At 38.8% G+C, this 13,183-nt stretch overlaps 1 pseudogene; it reads right to left on the bottom strand.

Annotated features, from left to right (window-relative positions):
- Nucleotides 1-570: 570 nt before the first annotated feature.
- Nucleotides 571-9,717, bottom strand: LOC148026215 (uncharacterized; annotated as a pseudogene).
- Between the last annotated feature and the right edge of the window lie 3,466 nt (nucleotides 9,718-13,183).

Below are 13,183 nucleotides of genomic sequence, written 5' to 3'. Positions count from 1 at the left end.
TCTATTTGCCTCCTCAACCTCTGGCCCCCACTGATTTAAATAGGGGGAGGGAGAGGTTCCTCCCTCCCCTACACGGCAGCACACATGGCTAAGGCTCTACATGAGCCCCAGCGTGCTGCTTGAACATGGCTTCCCTCCCTCCCCTCCAGTGTGACGTCGACTGGGGGAGAAGGAGGGAACTAAAAAAATTTGCTTTTAAAAAAAAAGGTTCTATCCATTGGGAATTGTTATAGTTTGATCATGTCTCCATATTTGCACAAAATGAGGGAATAGAGATGGTGATGGAAAGTGAAAAATTTATTTTCTATGTAGGTAGAGTCTGATTTAGTGAGTACTTAGAGGTAGGAAATGATAATGAAAGAGGCATGGCATTGGACGAGACCATGGTGATGATGTTAAAAATGCTTCCTTTCTTTCCCTCTTTATCAAGCATCATCGTTTCTTACCTCTCCCTCTCTAATTCTTGATGGCGCCCTGATGAGAGAGGTTCTACCCTCTCTATCGGCTTTATAATGTCAACAATGAGTTGAGGCTCTGCCATTTAGGGATCACAATAGGAGATGAAATTATCTACAAAGTTACAACACTTGTAAAAGCGACCATGGCATTTCTCCCCCCAATCTCACACCTCTCTACCAGGTATCCCTGGAAATCATGCCTTCTCTTTCTCTTTCCCTTAGCCCAAAATTGGCTCCCCATGAAATCACACCCTCCCCCATTGGTTGCAATGACCTTCATGATTTGCTCCACTTCTTTTCCAAGACTTGTCCAAAACTTCACCTCGTTTCGGAGTAAGTTTCCACTTGAGATATGTGTGTATCCAAAGTCTTTCACCATTTGTTTCCATTGAGTCCCTTTTCTACTACCCCATCCACCTAAAAGATGTACACTGTTTGGGTGCAATCATGTTTCTTATGCACCGAGATGCCCTTGCTCTCTAAACCAAACATCTCTTTAAGATGTCTTGCAACTTCTGAAGACACCTCCATTTTTTTTATTGAACTAGCTTTGATCTTCCTAAAGTGTCGAGGATTTAAAGCCTCAAAGTGTGAAACTACAGGGAGATACTTAGAATCGAAAGTATCCAAATGCTTTCGGGTAGTCTCTGACTTATCATCTACTCTTTCACTACTTTGTGCATGATATGTATAAGCCTTTCCTCCATTTTATCACTAGGGCACTCAAGGTAAACCACCATATCCACATGACAAATATTTTTCTCAAAACTAATTACTTGTTGGAGTGTCTTAGGATATCCATCCACAATGACATGGGGCTTAGTTTTCATGTTAGATTTCAAGAGATTCAAGGGGATGTCCTTTGGGACCAACTTTCATTCCTTCAAGGGGATGTCCTTTGGGACCAACTTTCCTTCCTTCATAAGCTCTAACACTTACTTCCCTATGCTAGAATTCTTCTATACTTCTGCTCTAAGTAAGTCCCCAATGCCTATATGTAGAAACTCATACCCCTCAACCATTCTTGCACATAAGGAGGCCTAGAAATCTAAATTCCACTTGCCTATCATGCAATAACTTTCTTTGAGCCAACATTTTCATTTTGCATGAACTGTGAAGATCGTCCTCCAAAGACAACAACTACCATCACACCTATATAAAATTAATTCAAAAATATGATAATAATATGTTAGATAGATTTAAAAATTTGTAAAAATTTTGCAATTTTTTCATGTTTCCAGGTGTTGTCAGAGTGTGAGTAATTGTTAGCGTAAGTGTGAGTGAATGGTGGTGTTAGGATTTATGGGTTTTTGAGTATGAGTGTGAGTGATATTAGGTGTGATTTTGAGTGATGAGGGTTTATGGATATGAGTATGAGTGATTAGATTAGGGTTTATAGATGTGAGTGTGAGTCAATCAGTTAGAGTTTATGAGTGTAAGTGTTAGGATTTATGGGTGTGTGTGAGTGTATTGGTAGTATGAGTGATCTATGAGTGTGAGTGTGAGTGAGCATTAGGGTTTATGGGTGTGAATGTGAGTGCATTGGTGAGAATTTGGGAATGAGTGTGAGTGAATTGGTTAGGATCTAGGAGTGTGAGTATGAGTGTGAGTATGAACAATGATGATGATGATTATTTTTTAGTGAAGAAACTCTAAATCTAAGTGTGAATAATCCTAACTATCAAATGGCAAACAAGCAACAACCAACCAAACAATGAAATAATGGCCATGTATTTGATTCTTGCATTGTATATTTTGAGTTTTGATCACTTCCCTTACTTCAATGCTCACATTATTAATCATTCATAATAAGAAAGTTGCATCTACAACATTGATACATGGATTGGTCAAGTAAAATGAGTTGAGTTCTGAGTTTTGAGTTTTGCATTTTTCATTTTTGCGTTGATGTTGCTTCAATACACACACAACCCAACAAGCATGACAAGCATGATGTATCTTCAATCCACAAAAATGTCACATAGTTTGTTTAAGCGAGAAACGTTTAAGTTTTGAGTTTTATATTTTATACTTAATGTTTTGTGTTTTTGTATTATTTTTCTTCAATACACATGCAACCCAATAAGCATGATAAGCATGATGTATTTACAATCCACAAAAATGTCACATGGTTTGTTTAAGCAAGAAAAGTTTGAGTTTTGAGTTTTGTGTTTTATGTTTTTGTGTTTTCTTAAGTTTGAGTTTTGTATTTTTTCATACCCTAACAATTCTTATTACTTCAATCTTACTCCAATGAACTAGGTCCTTCTCTGACTTGGCCTTCCTAACCTAGTTGAATGGGTTTTGGAATGCTAGCCACAAATGTAGATAGTCCATACCCCATCGATCCCATCCATACCCATGCACAAGCCTCCCATTTTTCCACATGGTAGGAGTGTCACAACCTTAGTAGTTGCATCATTCTTAGTCCTAGCAATGAAACCAAAATGTTAAGCCAAATGCATCAACTATCAAGACTTTGGCCAGACTTCTATTGTTTCAGAAGCTGCAACTCACTTTGGCGACAATCTCTTGCCTTGTCTCTCAGCACTCTACTTTAACTAACCAAGAATGCTCCTCTCTATCCCAAGAAAATAAGAACACAAGACTAGCTTTGAGGTGTATTGAGCTCACTAACTTACATTTTTGCATTATAGTCCAAAAGCTTGAAGGCTTGAAGATGTTTCCATGACGACGATCAACATAATCCAATGCCGTTACTCCTTTACATCCACCTCCAAGCACACCAACAAGTTGACAAGCTAATAAAGAATAAGAGAAAAGAGAGAAGATGATGAAGAGCTTCACCTTCCCTTAGTCCCTCACTCAACACCCCTCTCACTCACTCTTTCTCATTCACTCTTAACAATGGAGTCAAGATGATAGAATAGAAGAAGAGAATAGAAATCTTTAATAGGTGCATCAATAGAGCTTTTGTAGCATGGACGTACCAAAAGAGTCAATACAACTGAGACCTCCTGCCCTTATATAGATACAAATTAGGCTTAGGGTTAGGTCACCTCTCTAAGATAGCGCACCATTTTAGAGTTAGGATTTGCATCTTGCTTTGCATTTTAGGGTTTCCATTATTATGAATTAGGGTTTGCACCCTCTTTTGGGCATCCTATCTACTTTGTGGGTTCTAGGTTGGTCAATCCTCATATCATGCTTAAAACTTAGTGTAAATAGACCATGGCTATGTCAATCTAATCACAAATACATGTGCGCAACCCACATAATAGTTGCGAGTGCCACAAATATAACTTTTTTTAATAAGTATAATGTGTATGTCTGGCTCTTATAAAATAATATATCCATTAAAATTTGGTGTCGGTGACTACAATATAAGTGCACAAAATAATACACTGAAGTGCTCCAAAAATAATAATTCACCATCAAATAAATCAAGTATTTGTGCTTTGACCTTCTTTAACTTTAGCCTTCACAAAATATTGTTAAAAATGTTAAGATGGACTGGAATTGCAAGATGTTGAGAGTGTCCTCTTGACAAAAGAGGTAAACAAAAAGAATGTAGAATCTGCTTTCTGTATGTCAGATGCATTGATTGTGAGAGACTGATAGGATGGAAATACACATGATAGAGACTCTCAAAGGTCTTAGTCTAGGAACATGTAGATGGTCTCATAGTAAGTCCCATTGCCGTAAATTTGATCTTACTTGTCATTATTGTGGGAAAGCATATCATATTTGGTCACAGTGCCATTAAATGCACAAATACAAGGGCAAGAAAAAGGGAAAGGGTAAACTATAAGACAAGACTGATGACTACAACATTTGTTCCTAGAAACCTTAGCATCAAGATTGAGGAGATTAATATGATATAGCTTGATATATCTGATGATCTTATATCGGCAACCTCTTCCTTGGATGCTTCACAACTAATTAATGCTTTGCCAGTATATACTCAGTGTTGGTTGATAGATTTAGGGACTTCCTTTCATGTGACCCTTCATAGAAAGTAGTTTCACTCCTATTGCAATTTGACTAGATTTGTTTATTTGGGTAATGACTTGGCATTAGAGATAGTTGGTATTGGTGATGTCTAGCTATGTTTTGGTTCAGGTAGCATGCTTATTCTTCATGATGTATTTCATATACTAGCTCTCAAAAGAGCCTTATCTCTCTTTGGCATCTTGGATTATACAAGTTATGTTATCTGGTTTGATAATTTCTCATGGAAGATTAATCATGGACTTCTTGTTATTGCATGTGGTACTAAGTCTAGGTCCCTCTATCCCTTGCTTGTATCTAGATCAGATGACCATGCTTTGGCTACGGTTGCAGTTCCACATGTATCTCTTTGGCATCATTGCCTTGAGCACATGTCTTTGAAAGGAATGAAAATGCTAACCAATTTGCAATATCTTATGTCCCTAGACTATAAGTTTTTTTAGTCTTATTATCATTCTTCATACGGCAAGCAAACATGTAGTAGGCATAAGAAGCCTAGTATAAAGTGCATGGGTGAGCCTTTGGCTCTTGTTTATTTAGTTGTATGTGGTTCCATGCCCTATTATTCACTAGGTGGTGAGAATTATTTTGTCACCTTCATTGATGATTACTCATATAAGGTTTGGGCTTACCCTATTAAGCGAAAATCAGATGTCTTGTCTACCTTTCAGCATTGGCTTACTCTTGTTGAGAACTAGTCTGGGTATAGGCTGAAATACATAAGGAAAAATAATGGGGATGAGTATGTCTCAAAAGCTTTTGAGCGATTTTATAATGAGTAGGGTATAAAGCATCAATTGACTACTCCTTACACCCCTTTTCCCAGGATGCACTATCTCATATAAAACACAAGTGTAATAGAATCCTCACATAATATAAACTTAACGATCTAGGAGATTTCATATATTCCTCACTTAATCCATTTCCAAAGATATCACACTACCCTACAACAAAGGAGAATTGTACACTCTCAATGTCGGTCACCACCTAGATATACAATTACAATGCATCTAGGAATTTATCTTCTGATATCATATTTAGGTTGCATATGCAACATGTATGGCTGAGAGTGGGATTTTACAACCCAAAGAAAGCAAAAAATGTGCCAAATTTTGTCAATTCAAGCTCAAATGCAAAGCTTGTTAGAAGTGGCAAATGTAGATTTGACAATTTTAAGCGGCCATGAAAGATGGGATTTAAAAGTGCATCTGAAGATGAATCTTACAGTGGTCTTGGATTTTTAATAAATTTTTCGGCATGTAATGAAGTGGAACAAGCTCCATGCAATGCGAGACTTTGAGACAATCAGGAAAAAAATTACAGACTTCAAATCAAATGCCAAAAACTGTGATAGCCAAAGGCCCAAGCAAGAGGCAATAAAGGCAAAGGACATGATTTGGGATGCTAATGTGATAGAGCTAGGTCTTGGGACTCCCAATTGTCCCTACCCCATTAAACTTAGCACTATGTTATTTGTTGATGAGTGTGCAGATTATGTGGCACTCCTAAAGGAGTTTAGGGATATATTCATAGGGAGTTATGATGAACTGAAGGGGATTTTTCCCTCTGTTGTCATGCATATGATCCCATTGAAAGAAGATAGTAAGCTAATGAGGCGGAAGACTAGACATAAGCCTTGTGAGTTGAGAGAGCCTCTTTTTAAGGAATTGATATGTTTAAGGAAGGATAGTCTGATCTTTCCAATTGAGCATACAGAATGGTTTTCAACACTAGTAATAAGAAAGAAAAAGAACAATCAAATCCATGTGTATGTCGATTTTAAGAAATTAAACAAGTAGACAGTGAAGAACTATTATCCTCCATCATTTATTAATCGTATTTTAGATCAGACCATGGTAGGGTGAGAGATATACTCTTTCATGGACTATTTTGTGGGTTATAATCAGATGACCATAGCTGAAGAGGATACATTTAAGATGACATTTAATACAATTTTTGGTACTTTTGCATACCATGTGATGTCTTTTGGCCTATGCAATGCTCCTAGATCTTGGCAAAGAACGGCTAACTAGATGTTTTCCAATATATCCCCTAAAGAGTTGAAGGTTCTCATAGATGATTTAGGGGTAGCTACCATGACCTATCAAAGACAATTGATTGTTCTATGGGCATGCTTGAGCGACGTTGTGCATATTTTATAGCGTTGAATCCTTGAAAGGGTGTATTCAGGATGCCTTATGGTTTGCTACTGGTTCATGTTGTGAGTGCAGTTGGTATTACCAATGACCCTGAAAAGGTGGTTGTTACTGTGGCCTTAAGCCCACCCACTTTCCCTAGGAAAGTTTACACTTTTGTTTCATCCGTGGGGTGCTATTGTCAACTCATTAATGCATTGGCTAAACTTGATAAATCTCTTATCTCACAACCATGTTTTTGAACGGACAGAAGCATGCAAAGTGGAATTTGAGGATATCAAAATAGAATTATCCAAAGTGTCAGTTTTAAAAGCTCAAAAAAGGGGTGAGATTTTCAATATATTCACAGTTGTGACAAGTCATAGTATTAGTTATTGCCTATCCCAAATTTGGGAGGCATAACTTTATCATCCTATTGAATTCGCAAGTTGAAAGTTGGGAATTTCAAAGCCTTGTTACAACTATTTGGAGAAGGTTTTCTTGGCTATCGTGTTCGCCACCAAGAAGTTCAGACACTATATTCGTTATGAGAAGGTGGTGTTCTTCACCAAGGCAGAGGGATTGCACTTATTATTGAACAAACTTCAACCCTCTGATCACCTAGCCAAGTGGTTGATCTCTTTGCAGTAGTATGACAATGAGATTAGGAGCAATCAACCAAAATTACAGGGCATCATAGAGTCTCTAGTAGATTTTTGTGAGCCTAAGGAAGAGTGGGTTGATATTAGTGACTACAAGGACTTATGCAAAATTGATATAGCCTTTATTCCGTCATGGTATGTGTCTATCACACATTATCTATCAACAAGCAACTCGACAAAAACTCTTTCTAAATCCGAGAAGAGGAAGATTAAGTAGCAAGCACTTCAATTTTCAATAATAGTGGGTGTCTTAAATAGGAAAGGTGTGAATGAGATTTATCGTCATTGTGTGGTGCCTGATGAGGTACTCTTTATTCTAGAGGAATGCCATGATTCAACATGTGGAGCCCATTTTGTTGGATGATTCACTGCCTAGAAAGCTTTACATGTGGGCTATTGGTGGCTGATAGTTTTCCAAGATGCTTTAGCATATATTAAGCATTGTGATTGTAATGAAGGCTAGACTACCATAAAATCTAACTATGGAACAATGGAAAATGTAGTAATAATTGCATTAACCTATGCTGAAAACATGAATACAAGAAAGGATTCTTGGAACACACCCCAAGCTGGTGCCATGGAAACTCACCTCCATGTAGGTGAAGGACAAGAAAACTAATGTGACTACCAATAAAAACTTACATGACTAACATGTCCAAAAGGCAAAAGGCCCCTAATTTTGGCTAGGGATTCCTATTTATAGCAAACCCTAAGCCCTAGTCCTCTAATATTATTACATAGGCTTTTAGTCTGTCATTGGCCTTGTTTACTTCATTACAAACCCTCCATGCTCCAATTAGCTTTGTCCTCAAAGCTGCAAATGGGAAGATTCTACAATGGATGTAACATAAAAGTTCAAAGGCACAAGTTGAAGAAGAATCCATGGTCCAAGAAGTTCATGATTGTCTTCATGCTGCTCATACTGTCCAAGAAAGGGCTTTCATAGTAAAAGAGTCATAACTCCTGAAATATAGCTCTCAATCAAACAAATGAGGTGTCATTTTGAAGCATACAGCTAGGAGTAGCAGATCCAAGCATAAAATCTTGACTTTGATGACGTAAGACAATTTATTTTCATGACAGGAATTTAATAAAGCTAGTTGTATTAAATAGTGAACTCATGCTTCTTCAACAGTCTCTCCCATAAGCCAAATAAAAATCAATGAAGACAAGCTGTCAATCATATTTGCAGGTCAAAGGAATCAAATAGTCCAGTCATTCTTCCATAGCAATCCTCCTGGATCAAATGGGAATCCATAAAAGTGATCATCATCATGAAAACAACTACCAAGACTATCAATGACTATGCGCAGGTCAAATGGGAAAGAGGAATCATCCCAACGATCCCTCAGATCAAAAGAGTAATGAACATTCTCATAATCCCCAATGTTCATAATCCCCCTCATAGTCATCATGGTCAAATGGATGTAAAGGAGCTTTATTATCCAACATGTACATATCCCAATCACCAATGGGCTGATATGCATCATCAATAGAATCACCAGAGAAATCAAAATTTTCATAATCATATCCCTCTTGAAGGATAGACATCTCATGAAAATCCTCCTTATGTTTCATGATGTCCTTAGTAAGGTTCTCATGAAAGTCCTCCTCATTGTCCTCATATTCTTCAGCATTGTTCTCCATTATCGTCATTACCATCTATGTTGTCCACACCTGCATGTACTTGCTCTTCATAGATATCTTCAGCTTGTAATGCTTTAGGTGGCTCATGTGGTACATAACCCATATGGTTGGACTAAATGTAAGTGTCATAGCTCTCATTCCCATAATGTTGTCCATAAAAATGATCATAACTACTACATTCGTCCATGTCATGTTGGTCATGATGTCTGGCCTTCTCATAGACATTACCATATGCATCTTTATAGGCATGCTGTCCAGAGTCATGTGGATGAAATCTTGCAGGAAAAACATGGTAATCATGATGAGAAGGCTAATCAAATACATCATGCTGATGTCCAAATGTATGTACATGTTGTTCATAAACAAAAGAATCTTCACAAGCATTATATCCTTGCTTGAAGTGTAATGTCCCCTACATTACGTTGAAACCCGAAGATTAAATCCATCTCGAAAAGATCTATTGGCATTCATCCCGATTGAGCTCAATCTTTTCTATATATATATATATATATATATATATATATATATATATATATATATATATATATATATATAGATATATATATATATATATATATATGTTAGTATAGGTTAGTTGTGTTAGAAGGAGTTAGTTGATTGAGTAAGGTTAGTAAGTTATAAGTTAGTAGGAAAGGTTAGTAATAGGGTAAGGGAGATAGGTGAAAAAGAAAACGTTAATTCTTTAAAAAAAAACAAAAAAAACTTACCTTGACTATAGTCGACGTCTCCATCTGGGCCGCCAGTGTCATGATCACCGCTCCCTCCCCCATCATCTACGCCGTCATCACCATGGTCATCATGATCACCATCATCTGCCCTCACCATTGCGGCTACATGACACGTCTCTCTCTCACCTCGTAATCACCATCTCCATCGCCATCATGCAAGGGCAACCGCCATGTAGACCACACACTTGGCGGGTCTTGGCGCAACGTGGAGGAGAGAGGGAGGGAGGGAGCCTCCTTAAAAGCCTATCAAACCCCCTCTCCCCCCCCCCCCCCCCCCATTCGGAAGAGGGGCATTATTGCATGCCGTCATGCTAGAGAGAGAGAGAGAGAGAGAGAGAGAGAGAGTGTGTGTGTGTGAATAGGCAGAGAGAGAGAGAAGGAGGTAATGATAGGGAAATGATGAGAGGTAAGATTTGGAGAGAGATGCAAGATCAATAGGAAGAGATATTGGGAGGTATAGAGACAAGTGGAAGATAATTAGGGGAGGATAGAGGGAGAGTGAGAGAGAAAGAGAGAGGGAGAGAAGACTATGAGATGGAGAGGGTGAGATAGAAGGAAAGCGAATTGGGGAGAGGGTAAAAGAAGAAGAAGAGTTATGCATGTTTGAAGTCACATTGATTGGCCTTAGATTCCTTGTGAACCCTCGTACCACTTCCTTTTGCCAAGGCAAGAGCGGTCGATTTATCTCAAGGGTTGCAAGACCAAGAATGCACAAGGATGGTACCCAAGAGACGAGTTACAAGGAGCACAAGTGTTGAAGTTGCAAACAGAGCTAGGAACATATCCAATGCAAGCAGAGACATGAATACCACCAACCCTCCAGCAACTATAGCTCATATCTAAGTTGTATACCAATATTTAGATTCTTCTCACGCATCTTGAATTCTTAAATAGAGGTATAATTGCATGCATAAAATAGGTAAAAGTCATTAGTGTTACATTAGATGAGTAATAGGAAAGGATACTAAAAAGCAAGTAACAATAGATGATGCATTGAAGGAAAATTGCACAAAATATAACAAGAAGCGTATCAAGGTTGCATAGGAAGATTGCATCAATTTTAACGTACATTGAAGTGTTTGAATTCAAGTTTTGTATGATAGCCTTGAAATTGTAGGATAAAGTTAAAAGTTTTCTTAGAGAGAAGATGGGCAAGTTAAACCCTAGTTGGCAAACCCCGTGTCATTCCTTGGGAGTGTTGGGTGGCGTCTCCTAGATATATCTCTAATAGATTGCTAAGACGTGTCTCACAATTTGAGGAGCGGGCACGTTACAGTTGGTATCAGAGTAAAACTATGAGTGAAGCAATAAATTGTGTAATTGGAATAGAGAGTGACAATGTCTTGTTAAGTAAAAATATGCTAACCTAACGATGTGCACGCCACCCTAGGGTATCACACCAGCCGGGGCCCAAGAAAAGAAGATCCTCCTCAAGCAAATCAAACCTCCAGAGTTTGATGGCAAGGGGAAAAACATCGAGACTGATACAGAGGTTTGGACTGAGTCAATGGAGGATTACTTCTCTGCTGCTGGAACTGCCCCAGAAAATCAAGCCATTATTGCTAAGTTAAAATTGGATGGCGAGGCTCGGCTATGGTGGAAGCACTGGTGTAGAGACCAAGGCATCCCAGAAGCTACTATCACATGGGACAAGCTAAAGGAAGTAGTGCAAGGAAGATACTTACCGCCTGCCTATTGCACTCAGCAGATGAATGAATTCTATAACTTGAAACAATTGGGATTGACTTTGGAAGCCTACTACTCGAAGTTTGTATGTCTACTAAAGTACTCACCACCTATGGATATTGCATAACAAGTATCCAATTTTTGTCATGGCTTGAATACTTCTCTCAACAACCGTCTCAAAGCAATGTGTCCATCAGACTTGCAAGATGCATTAATTCGAGCAAAGCCAATTATCCAGGAACTCAAATCAGGCAACTATGATGAAGGTGACTCATGAGATCAAGACAAGAGGTGCCACAAGTGTGGGGAGATAGGACATATCCGTAAGAGGTGTCCCAACCGCTGGTGTTTCTAGTGCAACAAGTTGGGACACATCCAAGCCGATTACTCTGAATTGAGCCAAGATGATAGGACATATTCATAAGAGGTGTCCCAACTGCCGGTGTTTCCAGTGCAACAAGCTGGGACACATCCAAGCTGATTGCCTTGAATTGAGCCAAGATGATCAGGAACCAGTAAAGAAACGAAGTCGCATAAAATCAGCCTTTTGCTCATATCATGAATCACATGATGATGAAGGCTTGGAACCTATTGCAACCTTTAAGGATGCCTAGGTATCTTAGGTAGATCTTCTTCAATGTAATAAGTCTTGTACTTGACATAAATCCTACTCTTAAAGAAATAGTTGGATCACATGAGTTGGGACAAGTTGATATTTTAAGTTGAGTATTTGACTAATAAAACTAGCGCAGCGGAAGCATGATGAGTCCTAACCCACAAGTTCTAGATGGTAAACTGTCATCCATGAACCCTAAGTGCCTTCGAGATGAGGACATCTCGATTCCTCTAAGGGGGAGAGGATGTAATGTCCCCTACGTTACGTTGAAACCCGAAGATTAAATCCATCTCGAAAAGATCTATTGGCATTCATCCCGATTGAACTCGATCTTTTCAAATAAATAAATAAATAAATATATATATATATATGTTAGTACGGGTTAGTTGTGTTAGAAGGAGTTAGTTGATTGAGTAAGGTTAGTAAGTTATAAGTTAGTAGGAAAGGTTAGTAATAGGGTAAGGGAGATAGGTGAAAAAGAAAACGTTAATTCTAAATTGATTTAAAAAAAAAAACAAAACTTACCTTGATTGCAGTCGACGTCGCCATCTAGGCCGCTAGTGTCATGATCATCGCCCCCTCCCTTGTCATCTATGCTGTCATCACCATGGTCATCATAATCATCATCATCTCCCCTCACCATTGCGGCTGCATGACACGTCTCTCTCTCACCTCATAATCACCATCTCTGACACCATCATGCAAGGGCAGCCACCATGCACACCACACACTTGGTGGGTCTTGGCACAACGTGGAGGAGAGAGGGAGGGAGAGAGACTCCTTAAAAGCCTATAAAAGGCTATCAAACCCCCCCCCCCCCCCCCCCATTAGGAAGAGGGGCATTATTGCATGCCATCATGCTAGGAAGAGAGAGAGAGAGCAAGAGAGAGAGAGAGAGAGAGAGAAAGAGAGATAGAGAGAGAGAGAATAGGCAGAGAGAGAGAGAGAGAAGGAGGTAATGATAGGGAAATGATGAGAGGTGAGATTTGGAGAGAGATGGGAGATCAATAGGAAGAGATATTGGGAGGTATAGAGAGAAGTGGAAGATAATTAGGGGAGGATAGAGGGAGAGTGAGAGAGAAAGAGAGAGGGAGAGAAGACTATGACATGGAGAGGGTGAGATACAAGGAAAGAGAATTGGGGAGAGGGTAAAAGAAGAAGAAGAGTTATGCATGTTTGAAGTCACATTGATTGGCCTTAGATTACTTGTGAACCCTCGTACCACTTCCTTCTGCCAAGGCAAGAGCGGTCGATTTACCTC

Source organism: Lygodium microphyllum, chromosome 14 (assembly GCF_053477565.2).
Source record: "Lygodium microphyllum isolate KBCC chromosome 14, Lygodium_microphyllum_v1.1.10, whole genome shotgun sequence".
NCBI classification, from domain to species: Eukaryota; Viridiplantae; Streptophyta; class Polypodiopsida; order Schizaeales; family Lygodiaceae; genus Lygodium; species Lygodium microphyllum.
This window is presented reverse-complemented; position numbering and strand designations above follow the sequence as displayed.